The 19,513-nt window shown below is 38.7% G+C and overlaps 1 protein-coding gene across 13 annotated transcripts in view; it reads left to right on the top strand.

Moving 5' to 3' along the window:
- The window catches only part of LOC131431510 (protein groucho), a 407,749-nt gene that overhangs the window by 234,914 nt on the left and 153,322 nt on the right, over positions 1-19,513 (top strand). The gene's annotated exons all lie outside the window — the stretch shown is intronic.

Genomic DNA, 19,513 nt, shown 5'->3' with positions numbered 1-19,513 from the left:
GTTGTCGATAGCGACGGACAATACTTTGAATAATACATCTGTAAGCACTTTTTCGCAATAAAGCTTTTAATTTTGGGAAAAAACGGCGGAAGCAAAGTTGTACGCCTGATAAAGCGATTTTTCGGACCAAAGTGAAACACGATTTTCAATACTGTTTTGTGCCATTGTTTCTTGTACCTAAAAGACTGTGTACAGCACCCTTTTGCATTACGTTTCAATTTTAGCACGGTTCGTTTTTGGCAACATAATCGTTCGAATATGACATATGTATTAGAACGATTTATTATTCATTTCGATTTCCAATTTCATTATTTTTACTCGGAGATGGCTTAACTGATTTCTGCAAACTTAGACTCGTATGAACAGTCCTATGCTCCCATATAAGGTTTCTGAATTTCATTTGGATCCGACTTCTGGTTCCGGAACTACAGGAAGATATATGTAATGAAATTAAAATAATGTCACTCATTTTGCTCGTATAAAATGGCTGAAACGATTTCGTCCTTCTATGATTCAAATCCGAAAAAACTGCTTGTTTTTTAATCAGATCCGATTTCCGGTTCACAAGATACAGTGAGAGTAGTTTGAAGATTTCATATACATTTATCAGGTTTATCAGGTTAACAGATTTCGAGAGTCGATGACCAAATAAACTTATTTCAGTTTTACCGGTAATCGGTTTTCGATCCCGGAAGGTGCCCTAAAATTACTCTACGATTACTCTAGGATGACTACACTGATTTTCAAAAATTTCATGAAATGGTTTACAAACCATTAGGCGAATTTAACCGATTTCAGCGATTTCAAAATTCCGTGCCGGAAAGTATCGGGAATAGAGAAGCTAAAAGAAGGCCAAAACGAAAATAAACAAAAATTCAAATTGAAATAAACCTATGATCCCATACAAAATTGGTGAATTTAATCCAATTCCGATTACCAAATTTGAAATTACGGGATGATGAGTTTTTCAAATTCAAAACGTCAAATAAGATAACAATATCAAAAAAAATTTCAAAGCTTGACTCAACACTATTTCAATTTATTCCTCATACTAATTCTTGGACATACGGACTGTTTTTGGGTTATGCTGGTCTCTGAATACCGTTTCTAGAAGTACCATAAATAATGACAAAATTCTTAAAGAGGAACTCACTTCTACATATCATGGAATGCATAATCGATTGTCACACGTTTAGATTAAAAACTATAATTTTATGGTTTCATACAATTTCCATTTTCGATTCGTCTTGCAGTTCCGAAAATTACAAAGTAATGAGTGATGGAAATTTCAAACTGTCATTCAAAACGACGGTCATTAAAATGATTGCATGGAAACTAAAAACATCGAAGTATATTCACGCAAAAAACACATGCGTATTGTTACAAAAAGGGTATCATCTCACTGCACGTTTTTTTATAAATAGGTATAGAATTCGCTCAAACCAAAATGAAAATTTTTCCGAAGTGTAGAAAAGCATGTCAGTTTAATTCGTATTCACGTCATCCAGTTATGTCTCTGACATTATCCACCCGTCTTTCAAGATAACTTTTTTGTAGGCTTGCCAATTACCGAACTACTGATCAGCTTTTATTAAGCTCCATTAGAATGAATTTCCTAGCGGAAATCCCAGATAGAAAGCGAAGGAACCGTACCGCGAACCGCTTGAAACATAGCCTCAATTCAAATTTTATTCCGAGTTTCCATTTCCCGAAAAAGCAATCCTTATAAAACAATCAAATCGGTCTGAGTGGAAAGCTAAACATTCACCGCTCCGCTTTGGCACAGCCGCGGAGATGGTATCTTCACCCGGCAAAGACGACAATGCAAACAAAGTGCCTTCTGATATTGAGTTCGGGTTTGGCAGCATCCAAACCTTCCCCACCCCTCGCCGGTTCGTGGCTTTCGACTCGAGCTGACTGCGGTCGATAGTTCCGTGTGTGTGTGTGTGTGTGTGTGAGAGTGTGTGGTTCCGTTCCGTCCCGTTCGGAAATGAGCAAACATGTTGATCTGGTGATGCGTTCCCTGGTCCTGCTGGCCGGCCAGCCTCGAATCGCAACGGGACTGTTTAGTTTGACTGCGGTTTGACTGTTGTGTTGGGGTCGGTCGGCACCAATGTGTATGTGCCGTGAAGTGGTAAAATGGTTCCCCCCTCACCACCCGTCCCATCCCTTACCCTTTTTCGGTAGCGCTATAAGGAAAAGTGTTTAAAGAGTCATTTTGCGAATAACTGCTTGGGAAGTTTTAGCGATAGCAATTGATTTTTGTGAAATGTCCTTTGACTACTGGTCGTTTCAATGTTTCGATTTTGCTTTGAATTTTCAGTAAATAATCATTAGATGGGAAACTCGATTCTCAGTTACGTTACGGCTAACTAATCAAGATTGTTTTGCTAAAATTTCCATCGTCATGTTCTCGCCGTTTCCGGAAATGAAGATCTATTTGCTGCAGCATTGCCCGAAAAATCACCCAGGATTCGATAGGCATCCGAGTGGTGCCAGAGAACACATTCCATTCCAGTACAGTGTCAGTGGTCTGTGGAAGGGAAGGCTTGTCTATTCTAGTTTTTTTCTCTCTCTCTCTGTCTCTCTCTCTGTCCCGGTTCTAACCCGACGGCGAGGCTTATATCATCCGAGTGCGAGTACGCGTATAGAGTGGCAATAGATTCGCATCTAGGTACGAGGCCGTCAGTGCAAACTACACTTCAAAGTTCTCCATCCATCTAGGCGAAGCACACTTCCCAGTCCATCGTCACTCTCTCGGTCGGTCTATCGGTCGGTCGGTCGGTGAAAGGTTCATACGTAGACGTGCGCCGAGGTTACACCAACCGAATAAAATCGAGCAACATAACTCATAGTTGCACCCGGTAACGCCATCCAGCCAGCCAACCAGCCAGTCAGTTCAACTTCTATTTGCTCAGCACTTTCCATGCGTTCAACGCAAACCCATTCCACTTTCCGAGTATCTCTAGTTTTTTTTTTGCTTGCATGCTTGCTTGCTTGCTCTCTTCTCACTACACCCGGAGGCATGTGCATCGCGCTACTACTCCGGGACGTGCAACAGCCATCTCATCCTGCTGCACTCGAGAACCGGCCGCTGATGGGTGGTGATGGTGGTGGTGGACTGGGAGCTGCATGCAAAAGGATGAAAAATGTAAGTACCATTTCCAAAGGGGTTTTCGATTGCACACCGCACATCCTGGCATGCATCATCATCGCCATCATCATTGATATCATCATCGTCATCAGTGCAGTGCGAAAACGACGACTACGACGACGACGACGACGACTACGACGACTAGGTCGACGTCGGCTGGAACAAGCACTATGTTGGAATGGAAAAAGCGTCCAAAGCTCGTTGAAACCCACTAAAAAGTGGCACTATAACCACTGTATTCACCCTTTTCCCCCCGTTGGATACCGCCTCCCCCTTTCGGCCCCAACACTAACCACGCCGCAACATCCGTTCTGTTGCCGGATCGTCGACGCTAGAGACGCGATAGAGTAGTTGAATGTTGAGCTGTTCTGTTGTTAGTTGAAGGCTTCCTGTGTAGTAGCGGTGCAGGAGTGAATGCTGCAGTAGCACACGGACGACCGGGTAGAAAATACGATGAAGAAGAAAAAAAACCTAACTACACACGACCCGGCTCAGCGCGAGAGCACAGGAACCCAGAGAACATTTACCAAGTTATGTACTTTTCGTTTCTGTTGCTGTCGGTTTTTCAACCATATGCCAGTCAGAGCCATCTATTTGCCATGAAAGGAAAACTCTCGGGCTCCGAAGGGCCACGGGAGTGGAGGGCGCGGAACCGAGACCACCTTCTGATGCACTTTTACAACCCATACGACGTGGAAAGTACATTTTTCGTTCGTTCCGTTTCGTTCGCGCGCTACTAGGATGTGTCAAACTGGGAAAGAGGTGGTGCCTAGGTGGCGGAACCAGGGGGACTCCAACTGGTGAACCCACGACGATGCACTCTTGACTCCCTCCCTCCCGGGACGGAACCGCGGCCGGTCTGCCGGTTTCAGCGAACACCGATATTAAATGCAACAAATTTATTATTATGAATGTGCATATTTATGGCCGAATGGTATGAAACCGTTGGTTGGTTCGTTGGCGGCTGGCAGCAAAGGAGCGATGCGATGGGGAGCAGGGATCTCTCCCGGGGGGCAGGTAAACATTATTACCGTGGCCGTTGTGATTTAGTGTCTTGAATGCAATTTTGCGGAAGTTCTATGCTCGCGAGAAATTTTGACGTTGATGCGATGCTTCCGAGTAATTTTCTTCTGCTAGTAGAAGTAAAGTTTTCCCTTGATTATCTCCATCGTAGTAGAATGAACAACCAGGCGTTTCCATCGTAAATGATTTGTGTTGTGAATGGAATAGGATTTCTTCATAAAAGTTGAAGCTCATTTATTGCACTTTGAAGACAAAAAAACCTGTTTTAATCCTCCTAGTGGTGTAATGATGCTTTTCTCATTTTCATTTTCTCTCGTATATTACAGCAGAAATTCCCCGAAATACTACAATTTAAAAAAGTTTAGAAAATAGCTTTGAAGATTCCTGTTGCATAGTACTGCTACATTCATATACTACATTTGAATTTAAGTTAGTGAAAAACTATTCAATCATATTTGAGAAAGTGAAGTAAGCTACATTTTAGAGTAACAGAGATATTTTGGCCCACTTTAGGATTGATTTTATTTTGGCCCACTTTGTAAAAATATCCATCTAATGTTGTAATATCTTCGAAAACCCCTTCCGCAATAGGTAATTTAATGTCATTAGCTTCAAATTGATGCAACATGGGTTACTTAACATCGATTAAATCCACAAGGTTTGTTAGGTGGGCCAAAATATATGAAGTGATCAAAATACCTGTTACTCTATTACATTTGATTACTATAGTTGGTACTTCCGTAACCAAAAGCTGGATATCGGCATAGTGACATTCGGTTCATTCAACCTTACACTAATATTACCTGCGAATTTATTTACGATTCTCTATGAAGATTCGAAAAAAAATGTACCGGTAGTCGGACTTGAATAAAATTCAGCAGATCTTTTATGGGATTATCAAATTATCAGACTCTCGGCGAACTAGAAAAAATAACTATTAGCAAATATAAAGAGGTAGCTTATGAAAAAAAAAAATCTTGAAACTGACATTTTTACACTAAGCGCTCTACCTCCGGAAGCAGGGATTTAATCCGAATGAAAATTGGAATATTCTTATGGTATCTTAGGACCTTTCATTTGAATCTAAGTTTGTCAAAATCGGTTTAGTCATTTTCGAGAAAAGTGAATGATATCATTTTCACACATTTGATGCATATCACCCTGTAACTCCGGAGCCGGAAGTCTGATCCAAATGAAATTCACGAACTTTGTATGGAACCATTGGACGTTTCAATTGAATAAAAGTTTGTGAAATTCCGTATTGCCTTCTCCGAGAGAAATGAGTGAAATTATTTTCACAGTTTCGGTGCATTATTTTCACATTTTTGTTGCATATCACCCTGTTATTCTGTATTCAGAAATCGGATTAAAATTAAAGTCCGTAACTTTGTATGGGTAAGTAAGGACCATCATTTGAATATAAATTTGTTAAAATCGGTTTAGCCATCTCCGAGAAAAGTGAGTGACGAATCTTTTCACATTTTTAGTGCATTTCACTCTGTAATTCCGGAACCAGAAGTTGGATCCAAATAAAATTCAGGAACTTTGTATGAGGCCATGAGACCTTTCATTTGAATCTAAGTTTGTGAAAATTGGTTTAGCCATCTCCGAGAAGTGAGTGAGTGACTTTATTTTCACACATTTCGCTTTCTTATCTCATCCAAGTCAGTCGATAAAACAAAACCGCTTACGTTCGGGACGAAAGAAACCAAATACAGTATTGTGTAGTGAACAATAGAACGACCTCGAAATGAGTCAACCAAACGAACAAAAGCTACCGACGACACGAAAGAATACAATTATTGTTGACTTCAGGCAGTGCAAAATTCGACCTTCGATACGAGAACCTGAAGGTTTGCTTAAGGAGCAAATGCATCTTGACATTAAACGTGTGCATTTACTTCAATGCAATAAGACGAATAATGTTGTTTACATCCAGTTTTATAAAGAGTTGGATGCAATACAATTCGCAAAAGACAATAACAATGTGCACTATATGGAGCACGAAAACATTAAGTACAACATTGCAGTATATATGGAAGATAATGCTATAGAAGTGCGTGGGCATAATCTTTCCTCAAGCGTTATCGATCCTCATATTCGCAAAACTATGTCCCAATACGGAGAGATTCTCTCTATCGAAAAAGAAAAGTGGAAGAACTTTTTCCCCGGTATTCTAAATGGCGTACGTTTGTTACGCATACACTCGAAGAGGCCTATACCTTCTTATGTGACATTCGGTCAGGATACAAGAATCCCGTGCAAATCACTTGTTACCTATGACAATCAGATGGCCACATGTCAATATTGCCAAAAACTGTTCACTACGGTAAGCCATGTAATAAACTGAACAAGGAGACAACTACACCAAAGGACAACGGTGCTTCCTTCACACCAACCCCAAGTAACCTCAGTACACCTGTGACAGCCACCAACAACAATGAAGCATCCCCTTCAACGAAACCATCAGTATCTCCTATTGAACAAAGTACACCAGCTGCAGTTAACAACTTACCCTCCAACCAACTAGCAACTGCAACCAATGTACAACAAGGCGCATCTACAGCAACTCTCAACGAGCCCAAGACTACGATCAACAAGGACAACGAAAAGAAAACGGAAATCACACACAACACCGACGATGAAGCAATGGATGATGAGATAAGCCGCGGACGAAGTGACCCCCGATCCTCGTTGGATGAAAATGGAAACTCATCTCCCCCTAGAAAAAGAATGACAACGAGATCCAACAGCAAAAAAAAATTTTTAATTAACAAAAATGTTGCCACGTGAAGCTTTTACGCAAAAAGGTCAGAATAAAAAAAATTATTACAAAAAAAAAAACTCAGATCAACCGTTTTAGCATAATAAAATAAATCAAAATCATATTACCACCACACAAAATTCCTGAATATCATTTGGATACGACTTCCGGTTTCGTAAATAAAGCTTGCTTCAGATAGAATTGGAACAAAGACAATTGCCTGTATTTCAGTTATTTATTATTGAATTCAAGATCTTTTTTTATACGAATTAGCGTTTTCTTCATACTTTTAAGAAAAAATACGGATAAATTTATTCGTCACGGTTTCGAAGGAATTCTCGAATTTTTCCTGTAACACGGCTCATTAGGCGGCGCACACCTTCTTTGTCCATCGTTTTAGCTATCTTATTCCACCAGGTCGTCATCTGACTGATGTCTTTGACAACCTTTTCCTTTGCCTTGAGTCTCCTCTTCATGATTACCCAGTATTTCTCAATAGGGGAGCTGGGGGCAGTTGGGTGGGTTAAGGTTTTTCGGAACAAACTGGACCCCTTTCTCTGCATACCATTCTTGAACAACTTTGCTGTAATGACAGCTTGCCAAATCTGGCCAAAACATTACGGGATGGTCGTGGGATCGAATGAACGGCAAAATTCGTTTTTGGAGATACTCTTTTTGGTATAGTTCCGATGTCATTGTCTTATTTGTAACGAAAACTTTCGTTTTTTGCCACAGCTGCAAATGCCCTGCCAAATCATAAATTTTCTTGTAAATTTGTAGGCAAAAAGAAATTAATTTGGCTGGAACATCCCCCCGAGCCGTTGCCAAGTAAAATTTTTGACCTGGGATTTGCTCGAAGTCAGCCTTGACATAGGTTTCATCGTCCATCAGAAGACACCCGTCGAACTTGGTCACCACCTGGTCATATAGTTTCCGAGCATGAATTTTGACCACACTATTCTGTTTTATGGTCCGATTTGGCTGTTTGCTAGCTCGATACGACTTGATTCCTTCCCGGAGTCGAGTTCTCCTCACGGTACTATGGGCAGTACTGAATTTTCTGGCTAAATCACGGTCCGACAGATTAGGATTCCTCTTAATCGTCTTCAAAATCTTACCACGTAGTTTACGGTCGACAGTTCCACTCCGACGATTGGCTTGAGCCTTCCGAATCGTCGTCAATGTTTCCTTGTACCGTTTGATAACGCGCCATACGGTATTTCTGGGCAATTTCAGCTGTTTAGCTAGCCTAGATGCAGACCACAATGGATTGTCCAAATAACTGTGCACAATTTTTTCCCTTCCTTCGGCTTCCATGTTGATTGTTTACAAAGTACAGTCGTTTTGCGGAATGTCAAAAATCATACGTGAAGCTGACAACATTCCCGACACGTGGGCGCCCAGAACTTCCAAATCCGTCCACCAGGAGCGACACAATATGAGCAAAAGTTTGTTTCAATTCTAAATGAAGCAAGCTTTATGTGGTAAAATGTGCAAAAAACATGTGAGAAAAGTGCATCAACTTTTCTCGAAGATGAATACACCATTTATCAAAATCTTAGATTCAAACGAAAGCTCTTATGGTCCCATACAAAATTCCTAAATTTTGTTTGGATCTGACTTTCGGTTTCGGAGTTACGGGGTAAAATGCGCAAAAAAATCAAAACGTATTTTAACTAACTTTTCTCAAAGATGATGTGACCGATTTTTACAAACTTAGATTCAAATGATTGGTATCATGGTCATTTGAAAAATATCTGAATTTCATCTGGATCCGACTTCCGCTTCCCGAGTTATAGGATGTTGTTTTAAAAATTTTATACCATCATTTGAAGGGGCAAAATAGAAAACCTGACAAAATTCTTAATCAGCCTCAAAACTACTCCAATCGGTAGTCATCATCAGTAGACGGGCAAACAAACCTATTCCGGTTATTCTTTCATGAATCGAAGGCAATTATTTTGAATAATACCACACACCATTACACCACTAGGTCGATTAAGGCAGGTTTTTTTTTTCATCAAGAAGCAATAATAAATTAACACAAAATTATTTTGAATTCATCTTGTTGAAAATGACAGAAGTAGCTGCACAAGTTAGTCACTTTTTTCTGATTTGTCGAAATGTAATGAAATTACACATATAGTTTTTCAAAAAACTTCATAAATGCCATATGGATTTGTGACCGTGATAGCGCCATCTGTGTGTCAGTCACACGGCTTTTTGAGTGATATGTTATATTGAGGGGCTACTAAACGTATGTAAGAGGATATGTTCCTAAGAGACATAAATTCGTTTTTACAGTGAAGTTCGTAAAAAATTTATGATTCGGCAAGCAATTCACAGTTGCGGATGAAAAAACTTATGTTACTCAGTAACAGATATACTTCATTCTAAGGCATGTTCGGATTACATTTTCACTGATAATTGACGATGACTGAGGAACTCGGCATTAGCACTTGTTGAATTTATGAATACTCAAGATTCACAGCAACAGAGGCTACAGAGCAAGTTAGGTTAAGTGAATCGAGCCTACATTGTCATTAGTTTTAAATTGAGTCGTACAACTGGTTCTTTCCGATAAACATGGATGGTCGTTGCCCAGTCCCTGAATCAAACGGATCTCGGATCTGGGTACGAACACAAATCGATTGTCTCATTCCATCAATTTCTCAGCGAAAACAACGCGAAAAGCTGTTGCGGATTTCCCCACCAAAACCACCGGTGCCGGATTGAGTTGAGTAGCACTTCGCTATCGGAATGCAACGGATGTGCGCCAGAACCGCGGGGAACGTGTGTGGAAAAAGGAAGGATAAGTCTGGATGGAGCCGCCACTGCGTGAAGGGAATCGACTCAAACCCTTACCAGTAATTCTTGCATTTCTGCATTGGAATCTGGATGCAAACGCAAACCAAACGAAAGTGTTCGATCGAGTTGATGCATCCGGATACGGTGGGGTCTTTTTTTTACGTTTGAAATGCACTCAACATTGATGCCGGAGAAATCCGTTGCAGATTGAATTTTCCGATTCCGGTTTTGTGATGAGCATGAATTGTGCATTCGACGGATGGGTGGTCATCGTTTGCACATTGCCAAATCAATCTAATATGCTGGGTTCTGCTTCATCATTTGAGCATAAACGATTTTTCATTTACTCTACTTTAAACGAGATCCTCCGCCGGCAACAGAATTCAGCCATGGCTCAATATTAAATTCATCACCAAAATCGAAGAAGCATATTCCGGCTTTCATTCGAAGGCAAATTTCGATATCAATCACAAACCTCCCCTAGCTCCTCCTTCCAACTACTGAAAATCCCCTTGTGTGCTAGGAAAAAAAAATCTCGAAAAGGGATCATAATTTACGGTTCAATGAATCTCGCCGAGACATCGAAGCGAATCGGAAAAGTGATTTTCTTCCCGCTGCTCTATACCCTCCGAAGCTGACGACGGAGGCTGCAGTCGACATCCCTCCATCACCACCAAACCCCCCTCTCATCGGCAACGATCCGACCCACTCCATCCCACTCTCGGATTTCTTCGACCCTCGGCTGGCCTACTTTCATCTTCATCTCCTGGTGGAAATTACGCATTTTGATATCACTGCAGAGTGAGAGATTTATCGATTTTTTTTGCTACCTGCATCATTTTTTCTTCCCCGGCAGCATCTACGTCAACTATGGCCGGATTAGATCCGTGGGTGATGTACCATGGAAGGGGGGGGGGGGACTAAATCTTTGATCTTGTTAAAATATATCTCGGCATTAAGTCTTTTATTTCTGAGATGCTCGATTCAAGGGTGGTCCTACGAAACCAAACTCCGAACCTTTCCCTGCTGGTTTATTTCACGTTAATGAATTTATAATATTTTTTAAACTTTCTTACAAACCAAAATGAGTTTGCGCCTGAAAGCTGCAACGCATTATGAACCCAAGACACGTCGATATCTTTTTCTTCGTGTTTTTTTGCCTTCCCTGAAACCATTTCACCACCGGCACCAAGAACCAGACACAAAAGTATCTTAATTACAGCATCATCAAAACAATTACCGAGACAATTATTACTCGTCCTTCGTCAGGCTCAGGATCGGTGTGAGGAACCGAATCTGGCGTGGCGTACCTGCCAGGCAAGAAAGGCAAGAAGCAAGAAGCCAAGAACCCATTTCCCAGGACAATCACGTCCTTTTTTAGTGCCAAAAGCTAGGGTTCACTGCGCTCCCCGCAAACGTGCTTCGTTTGTTATATTATGCTAGGCGCGTTATCGCTCCTGGTGCGATGCCGTGCGCGGTTCGGAGTTCTGGAGCGCTACCACTGTAGTAGCAATTTGTAGCACACAGTAAAAGTTGCGCTTTTCGCCAAGTCCGCACATAAAATTATCTTTCCTTTTATTCCCTTCTGTGGACGTGGGGTTTGGAAGCGAAAGGATGGCATCCGAAAGGAAAAGGGAGGTATATTGAGATGGCTGGCAATAAACCTAATGCCACCACTTACATGGTTCCATTGTGTGTGCTCTTGCTGCTCCTGGCTAGGGATGTGTTTGACGGCAGGGACGGCTTAACTTCTGCGGACTACAATCGTCGGTGTCGGCAAACAGATAGGAATCTTTTGTGTCGTTGGTAATTTTTTGGCGGCATAATATGGCGGTAATGATGGAATAAGGGGGTAGGAAAATAATAGCAAAATAATTAACGGAAGAACTCACTCCGCTGTGTGGAGAATGAGGGTTTAGATAATGTGTGGTTTCGTAAAGGTTTATAACACATAAACTGGGGAACTGGAGGGTAGTCAAGTTTTGTGTCTAAGGAAAGTGAGTTTGAATGCAAAATTTAAAGCGGGAAGTTTATGAACGACTTTTTTATTTAACCAAATTAAAAAGTAACATTGACTAAAAGCAATATTCAAAATCCAAACTTTGAAAAGAGTGTTATTTTTAAACATAAGTTAAATCAATAGAAACATCGGAAATGGTAACTTCCAAAAAAGAGGCAAAACCAACACCATTTGTTTATTTATTTTAGTTGACGACATTTTGTCAGTGTCGGAGGAAAGCCTATATGTAATTTGACAAAAGTCACACAAATAAGATAAAACTAACCAAAATGACTAAACACGACAAAAATATAATCAAAAGCTATACTGAAATGACGTCAAAATAGCAAACAATGTCACTGGAAACAATGCACAACGTAATTGGAAAAGGACATAACACTTGCACAAATGTGCCATAACAATAGTTTAGAAATAACGGAAAATAATGCAAATTATCTGATTTAAAAAGTATGCCTGAAAATGACACAAAAAACATACTAAAATGATACTAAAATAACTTTTAAGTGACTCTTAAGTGACTGCAATTACTCGAAAATGACTCACACAAATATGACCCGAAAATTTTCCTAAACGATTAAATAACACACAAACAACACAGCAATTATAATAAAAATACGCGAAATTTGCATAGCACGAACACGAAAATTACCAACAAAAAACCTGTTTTAATCCACCTAGTGTTGTAATGTTGTCTTTCTCATGTACATATAATATTGTGGTATTCTATTCAAAATTTTTCTCTTCGATTTTTGAAAGAAACCAATAAATTGTTTGTGCATAACATACAGAATAAAACAGTGCGTTTATTGCGTAAGTCATCCTTGAGAAAACGAAGTGGGTTCACTATTATATGCATTTCCGGCACCGGAACCCGAGAACCGGTATAATCAAAGGCGGTTCGTACGGCCATCATCTAACATGACACACAAACTCTACTAGTACGCACTCTAAATTACGATTTAAATGTTTGTTGCATCGGAAAATATTTTATGTGACGGTGTACAATATTGAACACACTTTACCCTATAAGTCCGGAACCGAAAGTCGGATCCGGATGAAATTCAGGAATTCCGTATGGGACCTCGAGACCTTTCATTTGAATCTAAGTTTGTCAAAATCGGTTAAGCCATCTCCGAGAAAACCTAGTGAGATTATTTGACACATACACACACACACTCCCTCCGGGCCAATTTTCACTAGTCGGTTTTTCAAGTGATTGCATAACCTTTCTGTATGAGAAAGGCAAAAACATAAGAATAATTGCATCAATCAATAACAAAAACATGTATCACTTATTTTGAAATGATCAAAATAGATAAAAAAAATTAATTCATGAAAAATGATATATTTACGACAGAATAACACATGACAATGATACAAAAATAACATAATTAGTAATCAAAAAATGAACAAAAAAATAATAATAACACTCAAATGATAAAAATAACATAAATGAAAAAAAAAACGAAAATAGCCTAAATGACCCAAACGATTACAATGATCTAACTGACCTGAATGACCAAAATGACAGAGAAAACTAAAATTACAAAAACGGTATAAATAGTATAATAATTGTAACTATCAAAATGAATATGAAATATGGAATTTAGCTAAATGACAAAAAAAATTAAAAAATCTCAATAGAAATTATAATAAAAAACGCAAGAAAAAAAAATTAAAAATGACCTGAACTACTAAAATGATACAAATAAACCAATTGACCCAAATGATCAAAACGAAGAAAAAGACTAAAATGTCTAAAATAACATTAAAAAATAGTAATAACCAAATTAGGAAAAAACAATGTTACATAATTGGGCAATTATATATTATAATAATGAGCTAAGAACTTGTAATAACAAAAATAACTACTCTGAATTTGAAATTGACTCAAGTAAGCTGAATGTTCAAAAACACCAAAATACTAGTGACTACAATGACAAAATTGATCAAAAAGACCAAATGACCAGAATGATAGAAATGACAAAAAAGACTAACATGACATTAAAAATAGTAAAAACAGAAATAGTAAAAAATGTCACATAATTATTATACTAAATAACAAAAACTGCAAAATTGATCAGTTGATTTTCTTTTTTCGTTTCAATCATTGTGTCATCTTGGTAATTAAGGTAATTTGGTCATTTTGTACATTAAGCTCATTTGAGTAATTTTTAAATTCAGTAATTTTAGTCAAAAAATAGTTATAGCCGAAATAGAAAAAAAGTGACATAATTGGTCATTGTAATAATGTAAGCTTGTAATAATGACCAAAATACAAGCGAATAAATTGACAAAAACTACCAAATTCACCAAAAAGACCAAATGGCCAGAATGATAAAAAATACAAAAATGACAAATAAGACCATAATAACCAAATAATGCAAAGAAGACATAAGAGCTACACAAATATGTCATAAACATTATTAAAAAGTGTCGAAATGACTACAATTTAAAAAATTACACCAAATTGTCACAAAAATAACTCGAAAATAACACAGAAATAACATGAAAATGGCTCGAAAATTTCACAAATATCACTCGAAAAATTATTAAAAATGATGAAAAACAAAAATTATTCCTAATTCTCATACTGGTGTGATAATGCCTTTCTCTTTCATCGACCCAGTCTCATAAAAATATTTTTTGACTTTTTATAAATACTAATTTGGATTATTGACACCAATTTCTTCTGTTTGATTCGAGTAGTTTACAGAAGTATGCTTCAGCGTTTATGTTACATATTCGGCAACATTTATCAGACCATTTCAACTGTTCAATGAGCCATTAGTAGTTTTCAAACGAGCCTAACTTTATTTGAAATCGGCTTCACCATCTCCGAGATAATTGAGCGGTACGGAAAAAGTGCATTTGGTCGATTACGTCACTTATACCATCAGAATTGACAATCATCTGATCTTCGAACTTGATCAATGAGTCAACAGTTGTTTTTAAACGAGTCTAAGTTTGTTTAAATCTGTACAGCCAATTTCGAGAAACTGAGCGGAAAAAACAACGTGGTTTTGTCGGTTACGTCACTTATACCATTATATCTGCGGAACCAGAAGTCCGAGCCATTTGATCTTCGAACTTGATCGGTGGTCCAACAGTAACTTTCAAACAAACCTGAATTTGTGAAAATCGGTCCAATCGGAGAAAATGTTGAAAGTGGCAGTAATTTTTAAATGAATAAAAAAATACCCAACGACGTTTCAAGAATAACACCGCCATATTCATTATGGCAAAAAATGATACAAACTCACAGTTTAGTCAAATATATGAATTATGAATCAAATACACTCCAAATTGAAACAAAAATATAATCAAAGGTCGCAAAAACATCACATCTAAAATGAAGAAATAATTCAAATTGTTGTAAAGAAATTGAAAATGAATTAAAACATGCAAAATCACACAAAAATGACTGAAGAATAACACCACCATTTGGAAATCATCAGAAAATGACTGAAACATAAAACTGAACAGGTCAAAACGTTATTCAAAATTGACACCAAATATTACAAAAAATAAGTGGATTTAAAAAGTGATTCAAGCTTGACGAACATGACGCTAAGATATTTCAAAGAAGACACAAAAATGAATTTAAAATACTTTAAATTGAAAATTTTGCTAAATAAAAATGCAGTTATAGAAATAGCACAACATAAACACGAAGATTATATCAAAATGACATAAAAATGACAAAAAATTACGAAAATTCTTAAAAATTAAATTACTCAAAAACAAACCCGAAAACTACTCATAAATGACGAAACACAAATTGACATTTTTACTATGCCGTCATTATAATTTGAAAATGACATAAGTTTTAAAATGGATAAAATTACACAATTACAATTCAAAATTGACCCCAAAATATCTAAAACTGACACAGAAATGAATCAAGAAAAACTCCAAACCGAAATTAAAGTTTAGAAAAATGTCGCAAAAATGTCTAAACATAAAACTAAAATTACACTACATAAATATGTAATTTTAGAAATGGCTCAAAATCAACACGAAGATGAGATTACGATAATACAAAAGTCATATGAATGACAGGTTTTTTTTAATAAAAATAAAATGACACAAAAATAACCCAAAAACTACTCATAAATGACAAAACTAACTAAACAAAGTAGTATCAGATATTGACATTTTGACTATGTCACCATATTAATTTGAAAATGGCAGAAATTTTGAAACGAAGAGTATGAAAATAATAGGACAATAATACAAACATAAAACTAAACTTTTCAAAAATTGATTCAAAATTGAGATTAGAATATCTCAAACTGCTACAAAAACAAATCTAAAAACAAATCTAAAAAAACCATTTAATAAAAATGACGAAAAAATATCTCAAACATGAAACAAAAATTATACTTTATATCACCTAGCTTGACCTAGTTGTGGTCGTTCACCGGGCACAAAATTATACTAAATGAATATGTAATTTTAGAAGTGCCACAAAGTCTACACGAAGATGACATAAAAAAGACACAAAAATAACCCGAAAACTACACATCAATGAGAAAATAATCTAAACATAAAGGCATAAAAAAGTTCTGGAAAATGTCGACTCTCGTAAAAATCAGGCCTCGTAAAATCAAGCCTTCAAGAAAAGTTTTTTGAAAAAAAATCGACTCTGGAGTCCCTATGCAAAATTTGAGCTAAATCGAATCGAGTCAGGTGCCATTCATTTCATCACTATCGCTTTACAAAATTAGTGTTGACCTTTTTTATTGGCATTCCAGAATCTGGTCTATATCAAGAATCTAGGTCTAGGTTTTAAATTCGGATCCAGGGACAGGATTCAGGTACTGAGCAGGGCTTGTATTGTGAATCCTCAAACGAACGAAGCAACAAAAAATATCTGCTGTGAACACTTTGCTTGACATAGCTGAATGAGAGACCTATATTAGAGAGAAACTGGATGCGTGAGAGTATATGCTACTGAGCAGACCAATTCCCCTTGCCAAGTAAATTGTCTGTGCTCTCATTCTCAGTTAACACATGAACTAAGCAATCCATGACAATGTAATGAAATGAAGGGTTCACTCTCGTTAGTATTGTACGAGAAAGAAGACCATGCCTCACGGTGTGCTACAAGACGCGAAGCAACGTCATATAGGCAATGTTTACGGTTTATTTTTAAAAAGTAGGTTTACAGAAATCATTTTTAACATAATGTTCGCATTCCAAGACCAAATTTGATCACATTTCAAACAGACTTTAAACATTTTATAGCAGAAATTTTGCATTTGAGCCCATTTCAAAACGATCCATTTGTTTCTTGGCAGTTTACACTGTGTACATATCCTAGAAACACTAAAAGCAATGTTCTTTAAATTAACATTCATCGGAACTAAAAGTTATGAAACTAGTTTCCTCATAGGCATCTACAATATGAGAACCATTCATCAAATGCTAACCTCATGAAACATAGGTCTCAGCAAGCGGGCATATTCATGAACTAATGAACGAACGAAGCAGCTCTCCTGGCTTGGGTTGCGCTGTGAATTCTACCTGACATACGAATGTGTGTGAATAGCACAGATAGTGAAACCCTTTCGTTCATATTCGTTGCTTCAATATGCAAGCCCTGGTACTGAGCCTAGGTCCAGGTCTAGAATCCAGATTCAGAAACCACTAGTCAAGACCAGAATTAAAGTCCAGAATCCAAGCCCATAACCGTAATCCAGGTCCAGAATTCTTGTCTGGAATCCAGTTCCGAAATCCAGAATTCTTGCCTAGAATTCAGCTTCGGAGTACCGAATTCAAAACCGGAATTCTGGTCCAGAACTAAAATTCAGATTCAGACTTCAGGTCCAGACTCCAGGTCCAGAGAATCAGGTTTAGATACCAGGTCCAGACTCCTGGTTCAGACACCAAATTCAGACTTTAGCTCGAATCTTCAGGTGCAGATTCCAGGTCCAGCAAATCATGATCAGATTTCAGGTCCAGACTCCAAATTAGGTTCAGATTCCAGGTTCAGGCTCTAGTTCCAGATTGCAGATCCAGACTCCGGGTCCAGTAAATCAGATTCCGATACCAAGTCCGGCAATTCAGATTTAGATACCAGGTCCAGACTCCAGGTCAAAATTCCAGGTGCAGACTTCAGGTTCAGACTTCAGGTCCAGATTCCAGGTCCATACTACAGGTCAAGCAAATCAGATTCAGATACCAAGCCCAGCAATTCAGATTCAGATACCAGGTCCGGACTCCAGGTCCAGACTCCATGTCCAGATTCCAGGTCCAAACTACAGGTCCAGCAAATCAGATTCAGATACCAGGTCCAGACTCTAGTTGGAGATTCCAGATCCAGACTCCGGGTCCAGTAAATCAGACAGTAGTCCAGACTCTAGGTCCAGACTCCAGGTCCAGACTTCAGGTCCAAACTCTAGGTCCAGATTCCGGGTCCAAACTACAGTTCAAGCAAATCAGATTCAGATACCAAGTCCAGCAATTCAGATTCAGATACCAGGTCCAGACTCCAGGTCAAAACTCCAGGCCCAGACTGTAGGTCCAAACTTCAGGTCCAGACTCCAGGTCAAAACTCCAGGTCCAGATTTCAGGTCAAAACTCCAGGTCCAGATTCCAGGTCTAGACTCCCGGTCCAGACTCCAGGTCCAGATTCCAGGTTTAAACTACAGGTCCAGCAAACCAAATTCAGATACCAAGTTCAGCAATTCAGATTCAGATACCAGATCCGGACTCCAGGTCCAGACTCCATGTCCAGATTCCAGGTCCAGCAAATCAGGTTCGATTCCAGGTCCAGACTCCAAATCAGGTTCAGATTTCAGGTCCAGACGCTAGCTCAGATTCCAGATCCAGACTCCAGGTCCAGTAAATCAGATTCAGATACCAAGTCCAGTCAAAACTCCAGGTCCAGACTCCAGCTCCAGACTCCAGGCCCAGACTCCTGGTCCAGACTACAGGTACAGACTCCAGGTCCAGATTCCAGGTCCAAACTACAGGTCCAGCAAATCAGATTCAGATAACAAGTCCAGCAATTCAGATTCAGATGCCGGGTCCAGACTCCAGGCCAAAACTCCAGGTCCAGACTCTAGGTCCAGACTCCAGGTCCAGACTTCAGGTCCAAACTCTAGGTCCAGTCTCCAGGTCAAAACTCCAGGTCCAGACTCCAGGTTCATATCCGGATTCTGGACAGGTACACAGATCTAGCATTCATCCCAGATTCAGGTTCAGAATCCAGCGTCAGAATACTGGTTCGGAATCCACGTACAAGTCTAGGCTGGGAATTCAAGTCTAGATACAAAATTTTGGCCCAGATTTCAGGTCTAGAGTTCAGGTCTAGTTTGAAAAGATGTCAAATGTAAGGTTTAGAATTGAGGTCCAGAATCCAGGTTCAGGTTCGTCTATGTCAAGAATTTAGGCCTCAAATACAATTCGAAGATTCAAGTCCAGATGGCAAGCACAGGCTCAGAACTCAGGTCTAGATTCAGGTCCTGATTCCAGATTTTCAGATCCTGATTCCAGATCTTGATCAGGAGTATGATCCAGATCCTTGTTTTAGGTCCAGGTCCAGAATTTAGTTCAACAATTCAGACCCATAATCCATAATTCAAGTGCAGAATACAAACTAAGGGTCCAGATCCAGTATACATTTCCATAATTCAGAACCAGGCTTAAAGTCCAGATCCAGGTTCTAGCATTTGGACCCGTACGGGTCATATGATACTCGATTTGGATTAAAACCAATAATATGGTAAGCTGAATT

This window comes from Malaya genurostris, chromosome 2 (genome assembly GCF_030247185.1).
Source record: "Malaya genurostris strain Urasoe2022 chromosome 2, Malgen_1.1, whole genome shotgun sequence".
Classification (NCBI taxonomy): Eukaryota; Metazoa; Arthropoda; class Insecta; order Diptera; family Culicidae; genus Malaya; species Malaya genurostris.
This window is presented reverse-complemented; position numbering and strand designations above follow the sequence as displayed.